The following is a 24,642-nucleotide window of genomic DNA, read 5'->3' as shown; positions in this document are numbered from 1 at the left end:
ATTTGATAAATATACACACCCCACCACCTTTTTGTCTTTCCTGTCCTTCCTAAATGTACTATAACCCTGTATGTTTGTCACCAAGTCATGGTTTTCATCCAGCCAGGTTTCCGTAATGCCCACCACATCATAATCCATGGTTGACCAAAGAGTCTCCAATTCATTAATTTTATTTGCAAGACTTCTTGCATTTGCCAGTAGACATTTAATACTATTAACACCTTTATTACTCCTAGCCTCCCTACATTCCTTGCATGTCCCATCCCCCCTAATCCTTCATTGACCTCTACTGTCTGTCTCTATCTGCTCTATCTATCCCCTTTTTTTGCTCCACTACACTCCCTCCCTCCAGATCCTAGTTTAAAAGCTCCTCCATTCGTCTGACAATTTTCTCCCCCAGCACAGCTGCACCGTCCCCATTGAGGTGCAGCCCGTCCCCACCGTAGAGCCTGTAGCTGACTGAGAAGTCAGCCCAGTTCTCCATGAACCTGAACCCTTCCTTCCTGCACCTATTTCTAAGCCGCATATTTATCTCCCTAAGCTCCTGCTGTCTTTCTAGTGATGCTCGTGGCACCGGTAGTATTTCTGAAAACACCACCTTGGAGGTCCTAGACTTCAGCTTCTCTCCTAGTTCCCTGTAACCATTTTTAAGGACCTTCCACCTGCCTCTAACTTTGTCATTAGTACCAATGTGCACCATGACCGCTGGGTTTTCCCCAGCCTCACCCAGCAATCTGTCTATTCGATCCGCAATATGCCGAACCCGAGCACCCGGCAGACAACACACTGTTCGGCATTCACGGTCTCGGCGACAGATGACCCTGTCTGTCCGCCTAATTATAGAGTCCCCTACCACCAACATCTGTCTGGGCTTTGCTGCACTCCTTTTTCCCTCCTTCCTACAACAGTCTTTTTCCTGGTTGCTAGGAGAAACATCCTGCTGTAGTGAACCTAGTCCTGGCCCTTCATTCCTTATATCAGCCAAAAAGGCATATTTACTAGGTTGTGCCAGGTCAGGACTAGGCTCCCTGACACTTTTCCCCCTACCTCTTCTTCTAACTGTTACCCAGCTTCCTACCTCTGGATCCTGAGCTTCCCCACCTCCATCCTCCTCCATATCACTGGCCCCAGCCAGAGAAAGCTCAGTGAGCTCTAAACTCCTCTCCAGGTTTGCAATGCCCCTGAATTTTGCAAGCTGCTTATTTAGATCAGTTACCTTGGCTTCCAAATATGCAACATGCTTTCATTGAGGGCAGACATATGAACCCTCGAACGGCTGCTCAAGGCATACATACATCTAACAAGATACACACCTGGTAGCATTGTCCATGGAGCACCTATTAAATAGGGATAAACAGTAAAGTAGAAAAACAAGGAAAAAAAAAACAATGGGAAATGTATAAGGATAAATTCAAACTATGTTCTTGTGTCAAACTATGAGATTGTGTTTAAACTATGCTGTACTTATCTGCAATCCCCGCAACTTTGCTGTAGCACCCCGCACGCTCATACCTTTAATATGAACATGGCCCTCCAACGTTTTTTTCCGCATGTTATGCCTAAAGACTCATTTTTCTGGTACCCCCGATCCACTCGATCTACATCTACTTGAGACGGTTTTGGACCCGACGTTAGCACCACCCTAGAAGTGCCATGTGTATAAACTCAGGAGTACTGTGATGACAGACACAGAGATCTTCTGCACATCCTTGGTTGTCATGGCAACCCATCACTGTCTGATGATTTAGAATAGTGCAACCCCCTGGTGGGATGCATTAAATGCCGCTGTTAGAGATTGACATCGTCATTTACCGGTATAACAGCTGTGGGCAAAGAAGCATCAATTGCCAATATAGATATATTTTTATTTATGTAGCAGAATATTTTATATCTTAGGAGTAATTTTCATGACCGATTGAAAAGAAACTTCCATCAGATTATCTAGAATCCAGTGAATTCTACATTCAAGTGTCATGCCCCGTCATCATTTTCTGCAGTCTCACTAGATTTTTCAGTTTTGTGTTAAGCTTCAAAAATCTTCCAGCCACTATACCAAGAAAGTTGTAAATCATGAAGACTAAAAAATATTCCTGTCTATTCTTTTTTCCAAAATGTGAAGGACAAGATTCATATAGCTCTATTTTAATATGTCAGTCTAAAATAACACTGGTCAGCAAATGTTTAATGCAAATTTTAATATGAAAGTCATTCATTCAAGTCATCTAAAGGACAAGGTACTAATAGAGATACAACACTCATCACAGAGAAATCAAAATCATTATACTTTTTAGGAGGGTTGATTCAGAAAAAAAGTTAAAACATATATATTTTGAAATTATCTTTAAATAATAGAAAAACCCTTCTAGGCTTTAAGCATGACAAATAAATGTGTTATAACTTCCATAGTCTTTACTACTATATCTTTGTTTAAAGTTCACTTTTTCAATTACTTGAAAGTTTCAAGTTTAAATCATTTCCCGTAATTATGACTGGTCATTGTCACAATAACCCATTGAATTAATTTTTAAAAGTAACTTTGTTTTTAAACAGAACTTATTACCAGAAAACTACTTATTAATTAAATCTGGTTTTTGTGTTGTATGTATTTGTTTTCTTTTTAAGCCATTTTTTTCTATTTACATGTCACAATCTTTTTTAAATAGAAAAAAATTGAATATTGCAATTTTCACACTAGTCATTAGGGCTTTTTTTGGCTCATCCTTTTGTTTCAAGAAACAACACATGAACCTAGCCAAAATAGTCAGACCCCAAACCTACGTTTTGTATTGAAGCATCAAGTGAGCCTATGCAATTGTCATTGTGAGTGGGAGAGTAGGGTTTACTGTGACATTGTCTGTTGTAAATGATGAAACTTGTTTTATCCGCTGTATAGACTGGTGTTACACTGTAATACTAAACTCAGTTGATAAGAAAACTCCTGTAAACTCTTTCAGAAAGAACAAAATGTTTGAATTTAAAAATGCCCAAGAGGCAAACATGAAAATTACAAGAATACTATATCACAGGTCTGCGACTAAAAATCTGTTTGATTATTTTAATCTAATTTCCATGTATTTTGGTGTGGTGAAAATGAAAAAAAAAAATTAAAACATCCTGGATGTCAGGATTTGCCACAAAATGCAAAATTCGCTTCAAATTTAGTAAATTTTTCATAATTTCTTTTCTTTTTTTTTTTTTTTTTAGGGTTTTCAAAGTCAAAATTACTATTAATTCATTCACATCAATGCATTGAAGATATATAATGCCAAAAAATATACCTTTCAAAGAAAAGAACTTTCAGAGTGAGCTAATGAAACCAGCATCAACATTTTGCAAGCTAAATGAGTGGGATGGTTTCAATTGTTTTATCTTTGTTCTCGCCTGTTCACACTTTTTAATCTCAGATCATGTTAGCTCTTCATTAGAGTTGAGCGCGGTTTGTGGTTCGAGGTTCGCCAGTTCTAGGTTCGAGTGATTTTGGGGGGTGTTCTAGATAGAACTAGAACTCCAGCTTTTTGCTAAAAGTTCGGCAGCTCGAGTTACGTTGGAGAACGGTACTATCAGCAAAAAGCCTAGCTAATTACTAGCTGGCTTTTCACTGTAATAGTGTGAGTCACTCTGTGATTTACACTATTATCAAATTTCAGCGTATAGTGTGCGGGGGTGACGGGTTTTAGATCTGTGGTGCTGAGAAAATGCTGATCGCAATTTTTTTTTTTCTAAGCGCGCGTGTAGTGGGGTGAGCCAGCATGTCAGCCAATCCCAGACACACAAACACAGCTAGGGGGACTTTTTGCCAGACAAGCAAGGGCATGTGTCAACGGCTGTCCATGTCACATGTCCTTGCATTATAAATATGGACATTTTCCCTCAGCCATTATCTGCCTTCTGCGTCTGGGTGAAAGTCACCGCTCATGCAGCTCCTGTCGTCAATCCTGCTGTGTATGCTTTACACACAGCGCTCTACAGATTAGGGACATAAGTTTATTTCAGCCCTTTTGAGGGCTCATTTCCTCAGGCTCAGAGCCATAGGTGACAGTCAGGTTCGTGGAAACGCTGTATACAGCTTCAGATAACAGCATCTGTGTACCTTAAGTCAGGGACTTCCTTGCTGCATTTCACCATTAGGAGGGATAGAAAGTGAGGCTTCCTTCCCTCTACACTGACCCACAACCCGGCCACTGTACCCTCCTGCCCTTTTTTGCAAAGCCATATTAATTGCAGAGTGCTGCCAGTTAGTGCCATCCAAAAAGTGGCTGCTGTACCCCATTAGTGTCCCACTGGTGCCAAGCAATTTCCAGCACCTCTGCATTCCACCCTCCTCCACATTTTTATTAAGCTATTATAATAGCAACACTGCTGAAACTTAGTGGCATCCAAAAAGTGGCTACTATACCCCATTAGTGTCCCACTGGTGCCAAGCAAGTTCCAACACCTCTGCATTCCACCCTCCTGCACATTTCTACTAAGCTGTTTTAATAGCAAACACTGCTGAAACTTAGTGGCATCCAAAAAGTGGCTGTTGTACTCCATTAGTGTCCCACTGGTGCCAAGCAATTTCTAGCACCTCAGCATTCCACCCTCCTGCACATTTCTACTAAGCTATTTTAATAGCAAACACTGCTAAAACTTAGTGGCATCAAAAAAGTGGCTGCTGTACTCCATTAGTGTCCCACTGGTGCCAAGCAATTTTCAGCACCTCAGCATTCTACCCTCCTGCATATTTTTTCTAGGCTATTATAATAGCAAACACTGCTAAAACTTAGTGGCATCCAAAAAGGGGCTGCTTTACTCCATTAGTGTCCCACTGGTGCCAAGCGATTTTCAGCACCTCAGCATTCTACCCTCCTGCACATTTTTTCTAGGCTATTATAATAGCAAACACTGCTGAAACTTAGTGGCATCCAAAAAGTGGCTGCTGTACTCCATTAGTGTCCCACTTGTGCCAAACAATTTCCAGCACCTCTGCATTCCACCGTCCTGCACATTTTTACTAAGCTTTTTTAATAGCAAACACTGAGGAAGCTTAGTGGCATCTAAAAAGTGGCTTCTGTACTCCGTTAGTGTCCGACTGGTGCCAAGCAATTTCCAGCACCTCTGCATTCCACCCTCCTGCACATTTTTACTAAGCTTTTTTAATAGCAAACACTGAGGAAGCTTAGTGGCATCCAAAAACTGGCTGCTGTACTCCATTAGTGTCCCACTGGTGCCAAGCAATTTTCAGCACCTCTGCATTCCACCCACCTTCACATTTTTACTAAACTATTTTAATAGCAAACACTGCTGAAACTTAGTGGCATCCAAAAAGTGGCTGTTGTACTCCATTAGTGTCCCACTGGTGCCAAGCAATTTCCAGCACCTCTGCATTCCACCCTCCTGCACATTTTTACTAAGCTATTTTAATAGCAAACACTGCTAAAACTTAGTGGCATCCAAAAAGTGGCTGCTTTACTCCATTAGTGTCCCACTGGTGCCAAGCGATTTTCAGCACCTCAGCATTCTACCCTCCTGCACATTTTTTCTAGGCTATTATAATAGCAAACACTGCTGAAACTTAGTGGCATCCAAAAAGTGGCTGCTGTACTCCATTAGTGTCCCACTTGTGCCAAACAATTTCCAGCACCTCTGCATTCCACCGTCCTGCACATTTTTACTAAGCTTTTTTAATAGCAAACACTGAGGAAGCTTAGTGGCATCTAAAAAGTGGCTGCTGTACTCCGTTAGTGTCCGACTGGTGCCAAGCAATTTCCAGCACCTCTGCATTCCACCCTCCTGCACATTTTTACTAAGCTTTTTTAATAGCAAACACTGAGGAAGCTTAGTGGCATCCAAAAACTGGCTGCTGTACTCCATTAGTGTCCCACTGGTGCCAAGCAATTTTCAGCACCTCTGCATTCCACCCTCCTGCACATTTTTACTAAGCTATTTTAATAGCAAACACTGCTAAAACTTAGTGGCATCCAAAAAGTGGCTGCTTTACTCCATTAGTGTCCCACTGGTGCCAAGCGATTTTCAGCACCTCAGCATTCTACCCTCCTGCACATTTTTTCTAGGCTATTATAATAGCAAACACTGCTGAAACTTAGTGGCATCCAAAAAGTGGCTGCTGTACTCCATTAGTGTCCCACTTGTGCCAAACAATTTCCAGCACCTCTGCATTCCACCGTCCTGCACATTTTTACTAAGCTTTTTTAATAGCAAACACTGAGGAAGCTTAGTGGCATCTAAAAAGTGGCTGCTGTACTCCGTTAGTGTCCGACTGGTGCCAAGCAATTTCCACCACCTCTGCATTCCACCCTCCTGCACATTTTTACTAAGCTTTTTTAATAGCAAACACTGAGGAAGCTTAGTGGCATCCAAAAACTGGCTGCTGTACTCCATTAGTGTCCCACTGGTGCCAAGCAATTTTCAGCACCTCTGCATTCCACCCACCTTCACATTTTTACTAAACTATTTTAATAGCAAACACTGCTGAAACTTAGTGGCATCCAAAAAGTGGCTGTTGTACTCCATTAGTGTCCCACTGGTGCCAAGCAATTTCCAGCACCTCTGCATTCCACCCTCCTGCACATTTTTACTAAGCTATTTTAATAGCAAACACTGCTAAAACTTAGTGGCATCCAAAAAGTGGCTGTTGTACTCCATTAGTGTCCCACTGTTGCCAAGCAATTTTCAGCACCTCTGCATTCCACCCTCCTGCACATTTCTACTAAGCTGTTTTAATAGCAAACACTGCTGAAACTTAGTGGCATCCAAAAAGTGGCTGTTGTACTCCATTAGTGTCCCACTGGTGCCAAGCAATTTCTAGCACCTCAGCATTCCACCCTCCTGCACATTTCTACTAAGCTATTTTAATAGCAAACACTGCTAAAACTTAGTGGCATCAAAAAAGTGGCTGCTGTACTCCATTAGTGTCCCACTGGTGCCAAGCGATTTTCAGCACCTCAGCATTCTACCCTCCTGCACATTTTTTCTAGGCTATTATAATAGCAAACACTGCTGAAACTTAGTGGCATCCAAAAAGTGGCTGCTGTACTCCATTAGTGTCCCACTGGTGCCAAGCAATTTCCAGCACCTCTGCATTCCACCCTCCTGCACATTTTTACTAAGCTATTTTAATAGCAAACACTGCTAAAACTTAGTGGCATCCAAAAAGTGGCTGCTTTACTCCATTAGTGTCCCACTGGTGCCAAGCGATTTTCAGCACCTCAGCATTCTACCCTCCTGCACATTTTTTCTAGGCTATTATAATGGCAAACACTGCTGAAACTTAGTGGCATCCAAAAAGTGGCTGCTGTACTCCATTAGTGTCCCACTTGTGCCAAACAATTTCCAGCACCCCTGCATTCCACCGTCCTGCACATTTTTACTAAGCTTTTTTAATAGCAAACACTGAGGAAGCTTAGTGGCATCTAAAAAGTGGCTGCTGTTCTCCGTTAGTGTCCGACTGGTGCCAAGCAATTTCCAGCACCTCTGCATTCCACCCTCCTGCACATTTTTACTAAGCTTTTTTAATAGCAAACACTGAGGAAGCTTAGTGGCATCCAAAAACTGGCTGCTGTACTCCATTAGTGTCCCACTGGTGCCAAGCAATTTTCAGCACCTCTGCATTCCACCCACCTTCACATTTTTACTAAACTATTTTAATAGCAAACACTGCTGAAACTTAGTGGCATCCAAAAAGTGGCTGTTGTACTCCATTAGTGTCCCACTGGTGCCAAGCAATTTCCAGCACCTCTGCATTCCACCCTCCTGCACATTTTTACTAAGCTATTTTAATAGCAAACACTGCTAAAACTTAGTGGCATCCAAAAAGTGGCTGTTGTACTCCATTAGTGTCCCACTGTTGCCAAGCAATTTTCAGCACCTCAGCATTCTACCCTCCTGCACATTTTTTTTAGGCTATTATAATAGCAAACACTGCTGAAACTTAGTGGCATCCAAAAAGTGGCTGCTGTACTCGATTAGTGTCCCACTTGTGCCAAACAATTTCCAGCACCTCTGCATTCCACCCTCCTGCACATTTTTACTAAGCTGTTTTAACCCCTTCACGACCATGGACGGAAAGATCCGTCATGGTGCCCTGGGCCTTAACGACCAAGGACGGATCTTTCCGTCATGGCGTAATCGCGGCACTGGAGCCTCCGGTGACTGTGGAAAGTTAGCATAAACCGCAGATTCGGGGAGGAGGGGACCTGTACCTGACCTCAGGAGGGGTGGTGCCTCCTCCCCGGACCTACGGAGGCTGCGATTGGCTGACGAACGCCGCTCAACCAATCACAGCCACTGTAATGTTCCAGCCATTTAAAATGACTGAAACATTGAAATCCAGCCCTGACCAGTGCAGCTGTAGCACTGGCCATTGGCTGGAGCTGGGAGACCTCACTGGATCACCCTCCCCCAGTTCCAGCAGCTCTGATTGGAGAGATCGGCCTTGTGACCGATCTCTCCAATCGCCATGGACCTGTTGCCGGTGACCGCCCCGTCACCATCACTTGTTGTCCCTGCAGCACGCCAGCACAGTGAGTATATACAGTGCAATGGCAGGGCGACAAGCTCCGGTCCCATGCTGTTATGTAACCGGAGCATGGGACCCGGAAGTTGCCGCGCCGCCATTGCACTGTATGAAACCGGTGAAAAGCCTCCCGATCCGCCGCTGCCCTCCGCGATCTGTCACCTGTCTCCCTGATCTGCTGCCCGCACCCCCACCCCTCGTATCTGCTGCCCGCACCCTCACCCCCACACCTCCCGATCCGCTGCCCTCCGTGATCTGCCACCTGTCTCCCGATCTGCTGCCCGCACCCCCACCCCTCGTATCTGCTGCCCACACCCTCACCCCCACACCTCCCGATCCGCCGCTGCCGCTGCCCTCCGCAATCTGCCACCTGTCTCCGCGATCTGCTGCCGCACCACCACCCCTCGTATCTGCTGCCCGCACCCCCACACCTCCCGATCCGCCGCTGTCCTCCACGATCTGCCACCTGTCTCCCCGATCTGCTGCCCGCACTCCCACCCCTTGTGATCTGCTGCCCGCACCCCCACCCCCACACCTCCCGATCCGCTGCTGCCCTCCGCGATCTGCCACCTGTCTCCCCGATCTGCTGCCCGCACCCCCACCCCTCGTGATCTGTTGCCCGCACCCCCACCCCCACACCTCCCGATCCGCCACTGCCCTCCGCGATCTGCCACCTGTCTCCCCAATCTGCTGCCCGCACCCTCACCCCTCGTGATCTGCTGCCCGCACCCCCACCCCTCCTAATCCGCCGCTGCCCTCCTCCATCTGCCACAGTGTCACCACTCTCCCCGATCTGCTGCCCGGCCCCTCCCCCTCATGATCGGCTGCGCGCCCCCTCTCCTCTGTTATGCGCTGCGCGCCCCCTCTCCTCCGTTATGCGCTGCGCGCCCCCTCTCCTCTGTTATGCGCTGCGCGCTCCCTCTCCTCTGTTATGTGCTGCGTGCCCCCTCTCCTCCGTTATGCGCTGCCCACCACTCCAGCTCTCACCCCCGTGATCGGCTACCCGCCCCCTCCCCTGTCACCCCCGTGATGTGTGCTTCCTCCCTTGTCAACCCCGTTATGTGTGCTCCCTCCCCTGTCACTCCCGTTATCTGTGCTCCCTCCCCTGTCACCCCCGTGATGTGTGCTCCCTTCCCTGTCACCCCCGTGATGTGTGCTCCCTCCCCTGTCACCCCCGTGTTGTGTGCTCCCTCCCCTGTCACCCCCGTGATGTGTGCTCCCTCCCCTGTCACCCCCGTGATGTGTGCTCCCTCCCCTGTCACCCCCGTGATGTGTGCTCCCTCCCCTGTCACCCCCGTGATGTGTGCTCCCTCCCCTGTCCCCCCCATGATGTGTGCATCCTCCCCTGTCACCTCCGTGATGTGTGCTCCCTCCACTGTCACCCCCGTGATGTGAGCTCTCTCCCCTGTCACCCCCGTGATGTGTGCTCCCTCCCCTGTCACCCCCGTGATGTGTGCTCCCTCCCCTGTCACCCCCGTGATGTGTGCTCCCTCCCCTGTCACCCCCGTGATCTGTGCTCCCTCCCCTGTCACCCCCGTGATCTGTGCTCCCTCCCCTGTCACCCCTGTGATCTGTGATCCCTCCCCTGTCACCCCCGTGATCTGTGCTCCCTCCCCTGTCACCCCCGTGATCTGCTGTCCGCTCTCCCGCCACCTCTCACCCCCGTGATCTGTGCTCCCTCACCTGTCACCCCCATGATCTGTGCTCTGCTCACCTGTCTCCCCCGTGATCTGCGCTGCGCTCCCTCTCCCACCTCTCACCCTCCCCGATCTGCTGCCTCCTTCATCTCCTGTGATCCTGCTGCCTAGATCCATCCTGTAAGGTAACTATCCCCAATCTCACCTCCCATTCCCCATCCCCCTATCCCCCCTTCACCCCATCCTCTGCCGCTCCTGCATCCACTGCGCCCTCTCTTATCCGCCCCCACCCTATCCCAGCCGCCTCCACCCTATCCCAGCCGCCTCTGTCTCACAATCACAGATGCTCAATTTATATGCTGCTGCCCCCCCCATCTGCCGGTGTTCTGATCCATCCTGTAAGTATTGTTCGTGGCTCTTTTCTAACTATCCCCAATCGCATCTCCCACTCCCTCTCCCCCCCTCCTCCCCCACCCGCTTGCCGCCAAGTGCTGATCAGCTACGTGATTGGCTGATCAGGTACGTAATTTTTGCTCTAGTTTTTGCTTTTTTTGTGCACCCCAAATAAAAAACAAAACAAAAAAAAATTGAACAATTAGGTACCTGATAAGCAAGCGTCCTGCAGTCGTACTCGACTTTGGACAGGACTTTTTTCCATCCCACCTAGTCCCCCCCTTTTTTGCAGAACATTTGTGCGTGCGCCCTGTTTTATTTTTCTATGCCATGGGGGGTCTAGTTTCCAAAATGGGGTAACATGTGGGGGAGCTCCACTGTTTCGGCACCTCAGGGGGTCTCCAAAAACAACATGGAATACGCTAATTATCCCAGACAATTTTGCGTTTGAAAAGTCAAATGACGCTCCTTGCATTCCGAGCCCTGCTGTGTGCCCAAACATTTGATTTCCACCACATATGAGGTATCTGTGTACTCAGGAGAAATTGCACCATACATTTTATGGTGCAATTGTTCCTGATACCCTTGTGAAAACAAAAAGCTACCTGGTTGAAGTAACAATTTTGTGGTAAAAAATATTTTTTTATTTTCACGGCTCAACTCTATTAACTTTTGTGAAGCCCCCAGAGGATCAAAGTGCTCAATAAACATCTAGATAAATTTCATGAGGGGTCATGTTTCCAAAATGGGGTCACATGTGGGGGAGCTCCACTGTTTCGGCACCTCAGGGGGTCTCCAAACACAACATGGAATACGCTAATTATCCCAGACAATTTTGCGTTTGAAAAGTCAAATGATGCTCCTTGCATTCCGAGCCCTGCTGTGTGCCCAAACATTTGATTTCCACCACATATGAGGTATCTGTGTACTCAGGAGAAATTGCACCATACATTTTATGGTGCAATTGTTCCTGATACCCTTGTGAAAACAAAAAGCTACCTGGTTGAAGTAACAATTTTGTGGTAAAAAAAAAAAAAATATTTTCATGGCTCAACTCTATTAACTTTTGTGAAGCCCCCAGAGGATCAAAGTGCTCAATAAACATCTAGATAAATTCCATGAGGGGTCTTGTTTACAAAATGGGGTCACATGTGGGGGAGCTCCACTGTTTCGGCACCTCAGGGGCTCTCCAAACGCAACATGGTGCGGCTAACGATTCCAGCTAATTTTCTGTTCAAAAAGTCAAATGACGCTCCTTCCCTTCCGAGTCCTGCGTCGCGCCCAAACAGTGGTTTTTCGCCACATATGAGGTATCTGTGTGCTCAGAAAAAATTGCCCAACAAATTTTGGGGGTTCATTTAATTCTGCTACCCTTGTGAAATGCAATATTTGAGGCTAAATTAACATTTTTGTTGCAAAAAGTAAAATGTTCATTTTTTCCTTCCACATTGCTTTAGTTACTGTGAAGCACCAGAAGGGGTAATAACCTTGTTGAATGTGGTTTTGAGTAGCCTGAGGGGTGCCGTTTTTGGAATGGTGTCACTTTTGGGTGTTTTGTGTCATGTAGACCTTTCAAAATCACTTCAAATGTGATGTGGTCCCTAAAAAAAGTGGCTTTGTAAATTTTGTTGTAAAAATGAGAAATTGCTCATAAAATTTGAACCCCTATAACTTCCTTAATTTTTTTTTTTTCCCCCAAAATTGTTCAGATGTAAAGTAGACATGTGGGAAATGTTATTTATTAATTATTTTGTGTCATATGTCTCGTTGATTTTAGAGCATAAAAATTCAAAGTTCGAAAATTACAAAATGTTCAAAATTTTTGCGAAATTTCCGTTTTTTTCACAAAGAAACAAAAAATATCGGCCTAAATTTATGACTAACATGAAGCCCAATATGTCTCAGAATCACCGGGATCCGTTGAAGCGTTCCAGAGTTATAACCTCATAAAGTGACACTGGTCAAAATTGCAAAAAATGGCCTGGTCTTTAGGGTCAAAATAGGCTTGGGGCTGAAGGGGTTAATAGCAAACACTGAGGAAGCTTAGTGGCATCTAAAAAGTGGCTTCTGTCCTCCATTAGTGTCCCACTGGTGCCAAGCAATTTCCAGCACCTCTGCATTCCACCCTCCTGCACATTTTTACTAAATTATTTTAATAGCAAACACTGAGGAAGCTAAGTGGCATCCAAAAAGTGGCTGCTGTACTCCATTAGTGTCCCACTGGTGCCAAGCAATTTTCAGCACCTCTGCATTCCACCCACCGGCACATTTTTACTAAGCTATATTAATAGCAAACACTGCTGAAACTTAGTGGCATCCAAAAAGAGGCTGCTGTAGTCCATTAGTGTCCCACTGGTGCCAAGCAATTTCCAGCACCTCTGCATTCCACCCTCCTGCACATTTTTACTAAGCTATTTTAATAGCAAGCACTGCTGAAACTTAGTGGCATCCAAAAAGTGGCTGCTGTACTCCATTAGTGTCCCACTGGTGCCAAGCAATTTCCAGCACCTCTGCATTCCACCCTCCTGCACATTTTTACTAAGCTATTTTAACAGAAAACACTGCTGAAACTTAGTGGCATCCAAAATGTGGCTGCTGTACTCCATTAGTGTCCCACTGGTGCCAAGCAATTTCCAGCACCTCTGCATTCCACCCTCCTGCACATCTTTACTAAGCTATTTTAATAGCAAACACTGCTGAAACTTAGTGGCATCCAAAAAGTGGCTGCTGTACTCCATTAGTGTCTCTCTGGTGCAAAGCAATTTCAAGCACCTCTGCATTACACCCTCCTGCACATTTTTACTAAGCTATTTTAATAGCAAACACTGCTGAAACTTAGTGGCATCCAAAAAGTGGCTGCTGCACTCCATTAGTGTCCCACTGGTGTCAAGCAATTTTCAGCACCTCATCATTCTACCCTCTTGCACATTTTGCTTCGCTAATTGTATAGCAATCTCAGGGAATTCCTTGCTGCATTTCATCATTAGGAGGGATAGAAAGTGAGGCTTCCTTTACTGTCCTAGTACCCATAGAACACGGACACTGTACCATTAGCGCACTTTTGCCACGCTATTTAATTTGCCCAAAGAGCTGACCCCTTTTCTGCCATCTCAAAATTGTCTGGAATACTAAGTTAGTGTTCCTTTGCTGCCAAGCAAGGTACAACACATGTGCATTCTACACTCCTTTCCATTAGTGGTACGCAATTTTAATTTACAAAAGTGCTGACACTTTTAGGGGCATACAACAATAGTCTGGGATACTACCTTAGTGTTCCTTTTCTTCCAAGCAAGGTACAACACATGTGCATTCTACACTCCTTTTCATTTCTGGAACGCAATTATTAACTGCAGGTAGTCCAGCCAATCTGTGATGGAGGTGCAGGCGTGGATATAATGTTGCCTTAATCCAATGGTGGTTCTCTCGATGTCTGACAGCTCAACAATACCATCTGTTTCCACTTCCAAAACAAGTGACGACCTGCCAATCTCACTCCCGCTTAGGAGTAAAGGGGTGGAAGTTCAGTGTGAAAAACCATGGGTGACTGCTGTCCCCACAGTCACAGAGGATGAAAAGCACGCAGATGCACTGGATGGGGCAGGTGGTGGTTGCACAGGCATGCTAGGCCGCATTGTTGTACAGTGAAATTCCCATTGCGACTTATGCTTCATTTTAAGTTTTGTACATGGTGGGCTCCCCAGAATGCAGCAAAACCACGCAACAGGAAAAGTACTCTAGGCAGTTGGGTTGATAAATGATTGTTTAACTTTCCCAAAACAAACAAAAAGAACCATGCATAAAATTGAAATAATAGAACAATCTATTCTGTTGCCTACTACCTGCTAATCCCTCTGCGTAGCAGCTGTAATTGTGTGTTTGTGCGTGTGTGTGTGTGTGTGCAAACACGACTTACCAGTGGCGCATCACAAAAGCTTCCAAGTTATCTACCTAAACATAGACAAAACACATTACCCCTCCTGAATACCCTTGTTAGCTGAAGCCACACATATAAGGCAGATGATAACAGCTCTGCAACACAGTCATGGAAATCTTGAAAAGCAACAGTCAATGCAAACATGTGTCACTGTCCCTCTATGATTTAAACTGTACGTGACAATTTGACAGTGCAGAGTCAGCAAGTCTGATTGTCTATATAGTCGGCCTACCCAAAATAGATATGTGTTTTGATAATAAAACAAAGTGTTGAGTGCACGCATAACTGTCTGGGCACAGCCTACCGTACCCTGGTACTGTGATGTCTAGTTGCCAGAAATACAGACTTTACGCTCCTCTCATAGTTAACAGTATAGACAGTACCAGAAGAATGTTGGTCTGTGGCACAGGATGCTTCTCACTGGTGTTACGGTGCTCCTCATCAAAGTACAACATGACTCCCCTCACAATTGAACTAAGTGTTTCCGCGGTGGCTCCTTGCTGTAACACACACCTTTAGCTTTTCCTTCTGTTCATAAACAGCATCTCCAAGTCCACACCCAAAGAACAATTTGCTCTTGCTATAGTGACCAAACAGACAAAGGCAGATCCAAAAAAACAGCAGCCCCTTGTGTGTAGTCTGCAACAATGCATGCAATGAACGGCAAATAAGCATGTTGCATTGACAGTGGCTAAAGCTGAGCAATACACCTTCACGCTATCAATTCATATCCATGTGACACTTCATGGAGGAAGTACTCAAAGGTGTACGTTTTTGCCTTCTACTTAGAGATTGTTGACAAATCTTACTGATTCCATGACTTGGGTGATCCTTTGCGATGTCCAAAAAGTTCCAGGCTAGGCAAGACTTACAGCCCATGCGACCTACATAGCCAACACGACTTCTGCTCAAAGGCAAAGTTGTGGCCCAGGATTCAGTTGTTGACGTGCTTCCAGTACTTTGTCTCTGGCCAGGAAGACGCAACGTAACCTCGTCTTCAGTAGCATCCACATCCTCTGCTGACCTCATGGACTGGCTGACTTTGGTTTGACAGTAAGTGGGGTCTGAAACCTCATCAATCACCCTGTGTGTTTATATTCCCTGAGTCCTCCGAGACAACCTCTTCCTGCCCTGACAAAATAGTAAAGTTGTCGTTCCAATCAGGTATCTGTTACAGTTGCTGTGGCTCTGGAGACTATGTCCGGATTTCTTGCTACTGCACATGTGCAAGCGCTGGAGACTAAGTGCTATCTTGGAGCCATTGCACATGTGTGGGTGACATCATCGCTGACACGAGGACACATGTCTCTGACACCTTCTAAGCTGATTGGCCACTCGTCATGTGCTTGTGACACGTGGTCACATGTCTCTGACACCTTATATACCGATTGATCGCTGGTCATGTGCTTGTGACGCTTTGCTCGGTGATAGGCCAGTGTGACATCATTGCTGTCATTCTGGCAGCGGACTGGCTCTGGTGTCCGCCATCTTGGATGAGGCACAGAGTCTATATAAGACCCTGACGCACGCCGCCCGGCGCTCAGTCCTCTTGGTTCATGCATGAGGGTAGACGCCCTGTGCACGTCCCTCTAGGCATCTCTCTGTCTATGTTAGGTGAGCGCTACCGGCAGGGTAGCGTTCTTATACCTTACAGTCCGTATCCTTACCTCTTAGTGGAGCGGACATAGGCAGGTGCCTGAGGCACATGGTCCGGCTGGGCCTTGTGATTCTACTCGTAGGTGGACGTTGCCGCTAGGGTAACGTTCCTTATACTGCATCTGGCAGTTGTTCGTATCCTCGCACACTAGTGGAGCGAACACAGGTAGGAGCTTAGTGCGGCTTACGCTGCTGTCCGTCTCTTTTGCACCACTAGAAGAGCGGACCTAGGCAGGTGCCATATCTAGTGGTTCGTGTCCTCGCACACTAGTGGAGCGAACGCAGGTAGGAGCTTTGTGCGGCTTACGCTGCTGTCCATCTCCTGGCACCACTAGAGGAACGGACCTAGGTAGGTGCCATTTCACACTCACTGCTTTTGTCTCTGTGATCTTTAACAGAGACCATTCCACACACCCTCCAAGTAAGGGAGGAATTGCTTTATTTTCTAAATTATATTCCTCTGTGAGTTTAACAGAGGTATTGCACTCTGCACTTGTGCTATTATTTTTTACAGTGGCACACTTATATACCCCTTATCCTCTGCCATAGTCTGCAGCAGAGTCTTTGCACGGTGGACCCTGACTGTCTGACATTCCTTTAGGTTTATTATCAGACAGCCCCCCGTAACATTAGGACTGAGCCAAGGGTCTGGCAGTTATGGCAGAATATCAGCAGTTACACCATTACATACAAGTACTTGAGTCGTGGCTCAAGAGTATAGAGGATAAACCTCAGACCATGGTGACATCTGCACATGATCCTCGACTTGCTCTGCCAAACAGATATTCTGGCGATGCCAGATCATGTCGTGGTTTCATTAGTCAGTGTCAGATACACCTAGAGGTCAACTCTTCTCGCTTCTCTACGGAGAGGTCCAGAGTAGGCTTTCTCATCTCCTTACTTCAGGACAAAGCCTTAGAATTGGCGACTCCGTTATGGGAGCGCTCTTTGTGGTTACTCTGAGACATCAAGACTTTCTTGATGCTCTTAAAGCGGTATTCATGGGTCCGCAGGTTACCCATGATGCGGCCCTGAGACTCTTAGATCTATCTCAGGGTTCGTTATCCACTAGTTCTTATGCCATTGCTTTTAGAACTCTGGTGGCAGAACTAGATTGGCCAGAGAAGGTGTTGATTTCTATCTTCTGGAGAGGGTTGGCAGGCTATGTCAAGGATGCCCTTGCTACTCGTGAGGTCCCTGCTTCTCTGGAGGACTTGATCACAGTAGCAACGAGGATCGACGTACGCCATAGGGAATGTAGACTTCAGGTCTCTTCCTCATGCCCTAAGCATCGGGCTATTCCAGTTGTTGAGGGTCCACTACCATCTTCCTCAGCATCTGAAACATCTCCCACCCCTATGGAATTAAGTCATACGTCCTCCAGACTACGCAAGTCTGGTCTTCCTATATGTTACGTATGTCGTCAGGCTGGGCACTATGCCAACAAGTGTTCTAGTCGTCAGGGTAACTCCCAGGCCTAGTAACCATTAGAGGGGGGTTACTAGAGACATCCTCTGCACCCTCCAAGTGTAGTATCCCAGGTCAGCTCTCATTCTCTGAGAATACATGGCCTATTATGGCTTTTGTGGATTCCGGAGCTGACGGGACTTTTGTGTCCTCAGGATTTTTAAAGGGACACAATATTCCCTCAATCATGTTAGAGGCGCCTATTCCTGTCCGTGTTGTTAATGGGACTATGTTGTCTGACTCCATTACATTGAGGACAGTTCCCTTGCACCTTTCCGTGCCTCAGGGTCACATAGAGGAGATTTCTTTTCTTGTCTTGCCTGAGGGAATAGACGACGTCCTTCTGGGTCTCCCATGGCTTCGGACTCATGCTCCTCACATTGACTGGGAGTGCGGCAGCATTATTAGTTGGGGTTCGAAATGTCAGTCCCGATGTCTTCCCTTACCACCTAAGGTCGTTGCGGTTGCATCAACTGATCTCTCTCCCATATCTACACCCTATTTGGATTTCGCTGACGTGTTCTCCAAACAGGGTGCTGAGGTTCTTCCACCCCATAGGCCGTATGACTGTGCCATAGACCTTATCCCAGGTTCGGTTCCACCTAAGGGCAGGATTTGCCCCCTGTCGATACCTGAGTCGGAGGCCATGTCGACCTATATAAGAGAGAGTTTAGAGAAGGGGTTCATTCGTAAGTCTGTCTCTCCCGCGGGAGCTGGGTTTTTCTTTGTTCGGAAGAAAGAGGGTGATTTGCATCCCTGCATAGATTACAGGGGTCTCAACGCAATCAGAATAAAGAACAAATACCCGTTACCTTTAATTTCGGAGCTCTTTGACAGACTGAGGGGAGCTCAGGTTTTTACAAAGTTGGATCTGCGGGGTGCGTATAACTTGGTACGAATTCGAGAGGGTGACGAATGGAAGACCGTTTTAACACTCGAGACGGTCACTATGAATACCTCGTCATGCCTTTTGGTTTATGTAATGCACCCGCAGTATTTCAGGACTTCATAAACGATGTATTCAGGGATTTACTGTTATCCTCCGTCGTGGTGTGCTGGTGCGGTCTTGTATCAAAAGAACGATGCAGGTAGAAAAAGGCCGTGTTTTTTCTTTGCTAAAACCTTTTCACCGGCAGAGAGAAACTATACCATTGGGGATAGGGAACTGCTCGCCCTGAGATTAGCCTTGGAGGAGTGGCGTCACTTGCTGGAAGGAGCGAAACATCCTTTCCAGGTCTATACAGACCATAAGAATCTGACGTACTTACAAAGCGCTCAGTGTCTGAATCCTCGCCAAGCCCGCTGGTCCTTGTTTTTCTCCCGCTTTCACTTCTCCATCAACTATCTGTCTGGGAGTAAGAATAACAAGGCAGATGCCCTGTCTCGCTCCATGGTTTCTACCCAGGAAGAGATTGACGAACCTCGTCTTATCCTTCCCTCCAGGGTTTTTCATACGCTCTCCCCTGTGACGTTAGACCAAATCCCACCGGGCAAGACCTTTGTGCCGCCTGATCGACAGAATGATATACTGTCGTGGGCCCACACCTCAAAGGTGGGTGGGCATTTTGGTATTAGGCGGACACGAGAGTTACTGGAGAGGTGGTATTGGTGGCCACACTTAGCCAGCCACGTCTAGAGATATGTCGGTTCCTGCTACTCGTGTGCTCGCAACCGTCCATTACGGCAGAGACCGGCTGGGCTCTTGCATCCTTTACCAGTGCCAGATAGACCATGGGAGGTGGTAGGCATGGACTTTGTGGGAGATCTTCCGTGTTCACAGGGACATAGATTTGTGTGGGTCATTACGGACCATTTCTCCCGGATGGTTCATCTCGTACCGTTATCGAGAATCCCGTCTTCCAGGGTACTAGCCAAACTATTCCTCAAGCATGTCTTTAGGCTTCACTGGATGCCAGATCGTATCATTTGTGATAGAGGCCCGCAATTTGATTCCCGTTTCTGGCGAGATCTTTGTAGCCTTCTGCAAATTGAGTTGAATCTCTCTTCGGCATACCATCCGGAGACCAATGGTTTGGTTGAGCGTACCAATCAATCCATGATTATATACCTTCGACACTTTGTTGCTGAGAACCACGATAACTGGTCCTCCCTCCTACCCTGGGCAGAATTTGCCCTTAACAATTCGCTGGCTTAGGCCACTGGGCAGACACCATTCGTACTCAATAATGGGCAACACCCTAGGGTACCGGTACCGTTTCCCGCTGCTACACCTTCTTCTCTTGTGGCCGACTGGGCAACTAATGCCAGAGAGGTTTGGGATCGAACTCAAGAGTCGATCCAAGCAGCTAAGGACCGTATGAAGACGGTGTCCGATCAGTTTCGTCGCCCGGCTCCTGTCTTTTCTCCAGGGGATTTTGTGTGGCTCTCTGCAAAACACGTGAAACTTAGAGTGAGCTCTGTCAAATTTGCTCCTCGCTTCCTGGGTCCTTATGAGGTTGTTCGACAGGTAAATCCTGTAGTCTACCAATTGAAGTTACCCGTCCATCTTAGGATCCATGACAAATTCCATGTTTCACTGCTAAAGCCGGCTATTTTACCTCACGCTCGTGAAGTGCACTCTCCTGCCTCTGATTCCTCTCGCTCTAGCTATGAGGTACGAGCCATAGTTTGTTCTAAGATGGTTAGAGGGCGCAGGTTCTTCTTGATAGATTGGGAGGGCTATGGCCCGGAACATCGCTCTTGGGAGCCTGAGGAGGCTGTCCATGCTCCCGACTTGGTTGCCAATTTCCTGCGTCGCCGGAAGGGGGGCCCTTGAGGGGGAGATACTGTTACAGTTGCTTTGGCTCTGGAGACTATGTCCGGATTTCTTGCTACTGCACATGTGCAAGCGCTGGAGACTAAGTCCTATCTTGGAGCCATTGCACATGTGCGGGTGACATCATCGCTGACACGAGATCACATGTCTCTGACACCTTCTAAGCTGATTGGCCACTGGTCATGTGCTTGTGACACGTGGTCACATGTCTCTGACACCTTATATACCGATTGGTCGCTGGTCATGTGCTTGTGACGCTTTGCTCGGTGATAGGCCAGCGTGACGTCATTGCTGTCATTCTGGCAGCGGATTGGCTCTGGTGTCCTCCATCTTGGATGAGGCACAGAGTCTATATAAGACCCTGATGCACGCCGCCCGGCGCTCAGTCCTCTTGGTTCATGCATGAGGGTAGACGCCCTGTGCGTGTCCCTCTAGGCATCTCTCTGTCTATGTTAGGTGAGCGCTACCGGCAGGGTAGCGTTCTTATACCTTACAGCTTCGGCTGCAGTCCGTGTCCTTACCTCTTAGTGGAGCGGACATAGGCAGGTGCCTGACGCACATGGTCCGGCTGGGCCTTGTGATTCTACTCGTAGGTGGACGTTGCCGCTAGGGTAACGTTCCTTATACTGCGTCTGGCAGTTGTTCGTATCCTCGCACACTAGGGGAGCGAACAGAGGTAGGAGCTTTGTGCGGCTTATGCTGCTGTCCGTCTCTTTTGCACCACTAGATGAGCGGACCTAGGCAGGTGCCATATCTAGTGGTTCGTGTCCTCGCACACTAGTGGAGCGAACGCAGGTAGGAGCTTTGTGCGGCTTACGCTGCTGTCCATCTCTTTTGCACCACTAGAAGAGCGGACCTAGGCAGGTGCCATATCTAGTGGTTCGTGTCCTCGCACACTAGTGGAGCAAACGCAGGTAGGAGCTTTGTGCGGCTTACGCTGCTGTCCATCTCCTGGCACCACTAGAGGAACGGACCTAAGTAGGTGTCATTTCACACTCACTGCTTTTGTCTCTGTGATCTTTAACAGAGACCATTCCACACACCCTCCAAGTAAGGGAGGAATTGCTTTATTTTCTAAATTATATTCCTCTGTGAATTTAACAGAGGTATTGCACTCTGCACTTGTGCTATTATTTTTTAAAGTGGCACACTTATATACCCCTTATCCTCTGCCACAGTCTGCAGCAGAGTCTTTGCACGGTGGACCCTGACTGTCTGACATTCCTTTAGGTTTATTATCAGACAGCCCCCCGTAACAGGTATCTGTGTCTCCTCATCATGTTCCCCATTGTCTCCACCAGGAGGATTTACTGTTTGGAAATGAGGGTGTAGATTAGGCTGAGCACCTTCTTCATCGGGGCCTGGATCCGACTCACAAAGCTTCTGGCCATCTGTGCAGATCATTTCCCCTGTCTCCTGGAACTCGCTACCTCAACACATCAGATTATCTGCTACACCTGCAAGCTTCAAACGGAATCTGAAAACTCATCTGTTCAGAAATGACTATAACCTTCAATGACACCACCACCGTGCGTGCCTGACACCAAACCTACACCACACCTACTGTCTCCTCCCCAAAATCCTTTAGAATTTAATCCCACAAGGGCAGGGCCCTGTTCCCTCTGTACCAGTCGGTCTATTTTTACTTGTATATGCATTCTGTATGTAACCCCCTTATTGTTACGGGGGGCTGTCTGATAATAAAACCTAAAGGAATGTCAGACAGTCAGGGTCCACCGTGCAAAGACTCTGCTGCAGACTATGGCAGAGGATAAGGGGTATATAAGTGTGCCACTGTAAAAAATAATAGCACAAGTGCAGAGTGCAATACCTCTGTTAAACTCACAGAGGAATATAATTAGAAAATAAAGCAATTCCTCCCTTACTTGGAGGGTGTGTGGAATGGTCTCTGTTAAAGATCACAGAGACAAAAGCAGTGAGTGTGAAATGGCACCTACCTAGGTCCGTTCCTCTAGTGGTGCCAGGAGACGGACAGCAGCGTAAGCCGCACAAAGCTCCTACCTGCATTCCCTCCACTAGTGTGCGAGGACACGAACCACTAGATATGGCACCTGCCTAGGTCCGCTCTTCTAGTGGTGCAAAAGAGATGGACAGCAGCGTAAGCCGCACAAAGCTCCTACCCGCGTTCTCTCCACTAGTGTGCGAGGACACGAACCACTAGATATGGCACCTGCCTAGGTCCGCTCTTCTAGTGGTGCAAAAGAGACGGACAGCAGCATAAGCCGCACAAAGCTCCTACCTCTGTTCGCTCCCCTAGTGTGCGAGGATACGAACAACTGCCAGACGCAGTATAAGGAACGTTACCCTAGCGGCAACATCCACCTACGAGTAGAATCACGAGGCCCAGCCGGACCATGTGCCTCAGGCACCTGCCTATGTCCGCTCCACTAAGAGGTAAGGATACGGACTGCAGCCGAAGCTGTAAGGTATAAGAACGCTACCCTGCCGGTAGCGCTCACCTAACATAGACAGAGAGATGCCTAGAGGGACGTGCACAGGGCGTCTACCCTCATGCATGAACCAAGAGGACTGAGCGCCGGGCGGCGTGCGTCAGGGTCTTATATAGACTCTGTGCCTCATCCAAGATGGAGGACATCAGAGCCAATCCGCTGCCAGAATGACAGCAATGACGTCACGCTGGCCTATCACCGAGCAAAGCGTCACAAGCACATGACCAGCGACCAATCGGCATAGAAGGTGTCAGAGACATGTGACCACATGTCACAAGCACATGACCAGTGGCCAATCAGCTTAAAAGGTGTCAGAGACATGTGACCTCGTGTCAGCGATGATGTTACCCGCACATGTGCAATGGCTCCAAGATAGGACTTAGTCTCCAGCGCTTGCACATGTGAAGTAGCAAAAAATCCGGACATAGTCTCCAGAGCCACAGCAACCGTAACAGTACCTCCCCCTCAAGGGCCTCCCTCCCGGCGACGCAGGTAATCAGCAACTAAGTCGGGAGCATGGACAGCCTCCTCAGGTTCCCAAGTGCGATGTTCCGGGCCATAGCCCTCCCAATCTATCAAGAAGAACCTGCGCCCTCTAACCATCTTAGAACCAATTATGGCTCGTACCTCATAGCTAGAGCGAGAGGAATCAGAGGCAGGAGAGTGCACTTCACGAGCGTGAGGTAAAATAGCCGGCTTTAGCAGTGAAACATGGAATTTGTCATGGATCCTAAGATGGACGGGTAATTTCAATTGGTAGACTACAGGATTTACCTTTCGAAGAACCTCATAAGGACCCAGGAAGCGAGGAGCAAATTTGACAGAGCTCACTCTAAGTTTCACGTGTTTTGCAGAGAGCCACACAAAATCCCCTGGAGAAAAGACAGGAGCCGGGCGACGAAACTGATCGGACACCGTCTTCATACGGTCCTTAGCTGCTTCGTTCGACTCTTGAGTTCGATCCCAAACCTGTCTGGCATTAGTTGCCCAGTCGGCCACAATAGAAGAAGGTGCAGCAGCGGGAAACGGTACCGGTACCCTAGGGTGTTGCCCATTATTGAGTACGAATGGTGTCTGCCCAGTGGCCTCAGCCAGCGAATTGTTAAGGGCAAATTCTGCCCAGGGTAGGAGGTAGGACCAGTTATCGTGGTTCTCAGCAACAAAGTGTCGAAGGTATATAATCATGGATTGATTGGTACGCTCAACCAAACCATTGGTCTCCGGATGGTATGCCGAAGAGAGATTCAACTCAATTTGCAGAAGGCTACAAAGATCTCGCCAGAAACGGGAAGCAAATTGCGGGCCTCTATCACAAATGATACGATCTGGCATCCCGTGAAGCCTAAAGACATGCTTGAGGAATAGTTTGGCTAGTACCCTGGAAGACTGGATTCTCGATAACGGTACGAGATGAACCATCTGGGAGAAATGGTCCGTAATGACCAACACAAATCTATGTCCCTGTGAACACGGAAGATCACCCACAAAGTCCATGCCTACCACCTCCCATGGTCTATCTGGCACTGGTAAAGGATGCAAGAGCCCAGCCGGTCTCTGCCGTAATGGACGGTTGCGAGCACACGAGTAGCAGGAACTGACATATCTCTTGACGTGGCTGGCTAAGTGTGGCCACCAATACCACCTCTCCAGTAACTCTCGTGTCCGCCTAATACCAAAATGCCCACCCACCTTTGAGGTGTGGGCCCACGACAGTATATCATTCTGTCGATCAGGCGGCACAAAGGTCTTGCCCGGTGGGATTTGGTCTAACGTCACAGGGGAGAGCGTATGAA

This window comes from Anomaloglossus baeobatrachus, chromosome 1, assembly GCF_048569485.1.
Source record: "Anomaloglossus baeobatrachus isolate aAnoBae1 chromosome 1, aAnoBae1.hap1, whole genome shotgun sequence".
NCBI classification, from domain to species: Eukaryota; Metazoa; Chordata; class Amphibia; order Anura; family Aromobatidae; genus Anomaloglossus; species Anomaloglossus baeobatrachus.
Note: the sequence above shows the minus strand (reverse complement) of the source record.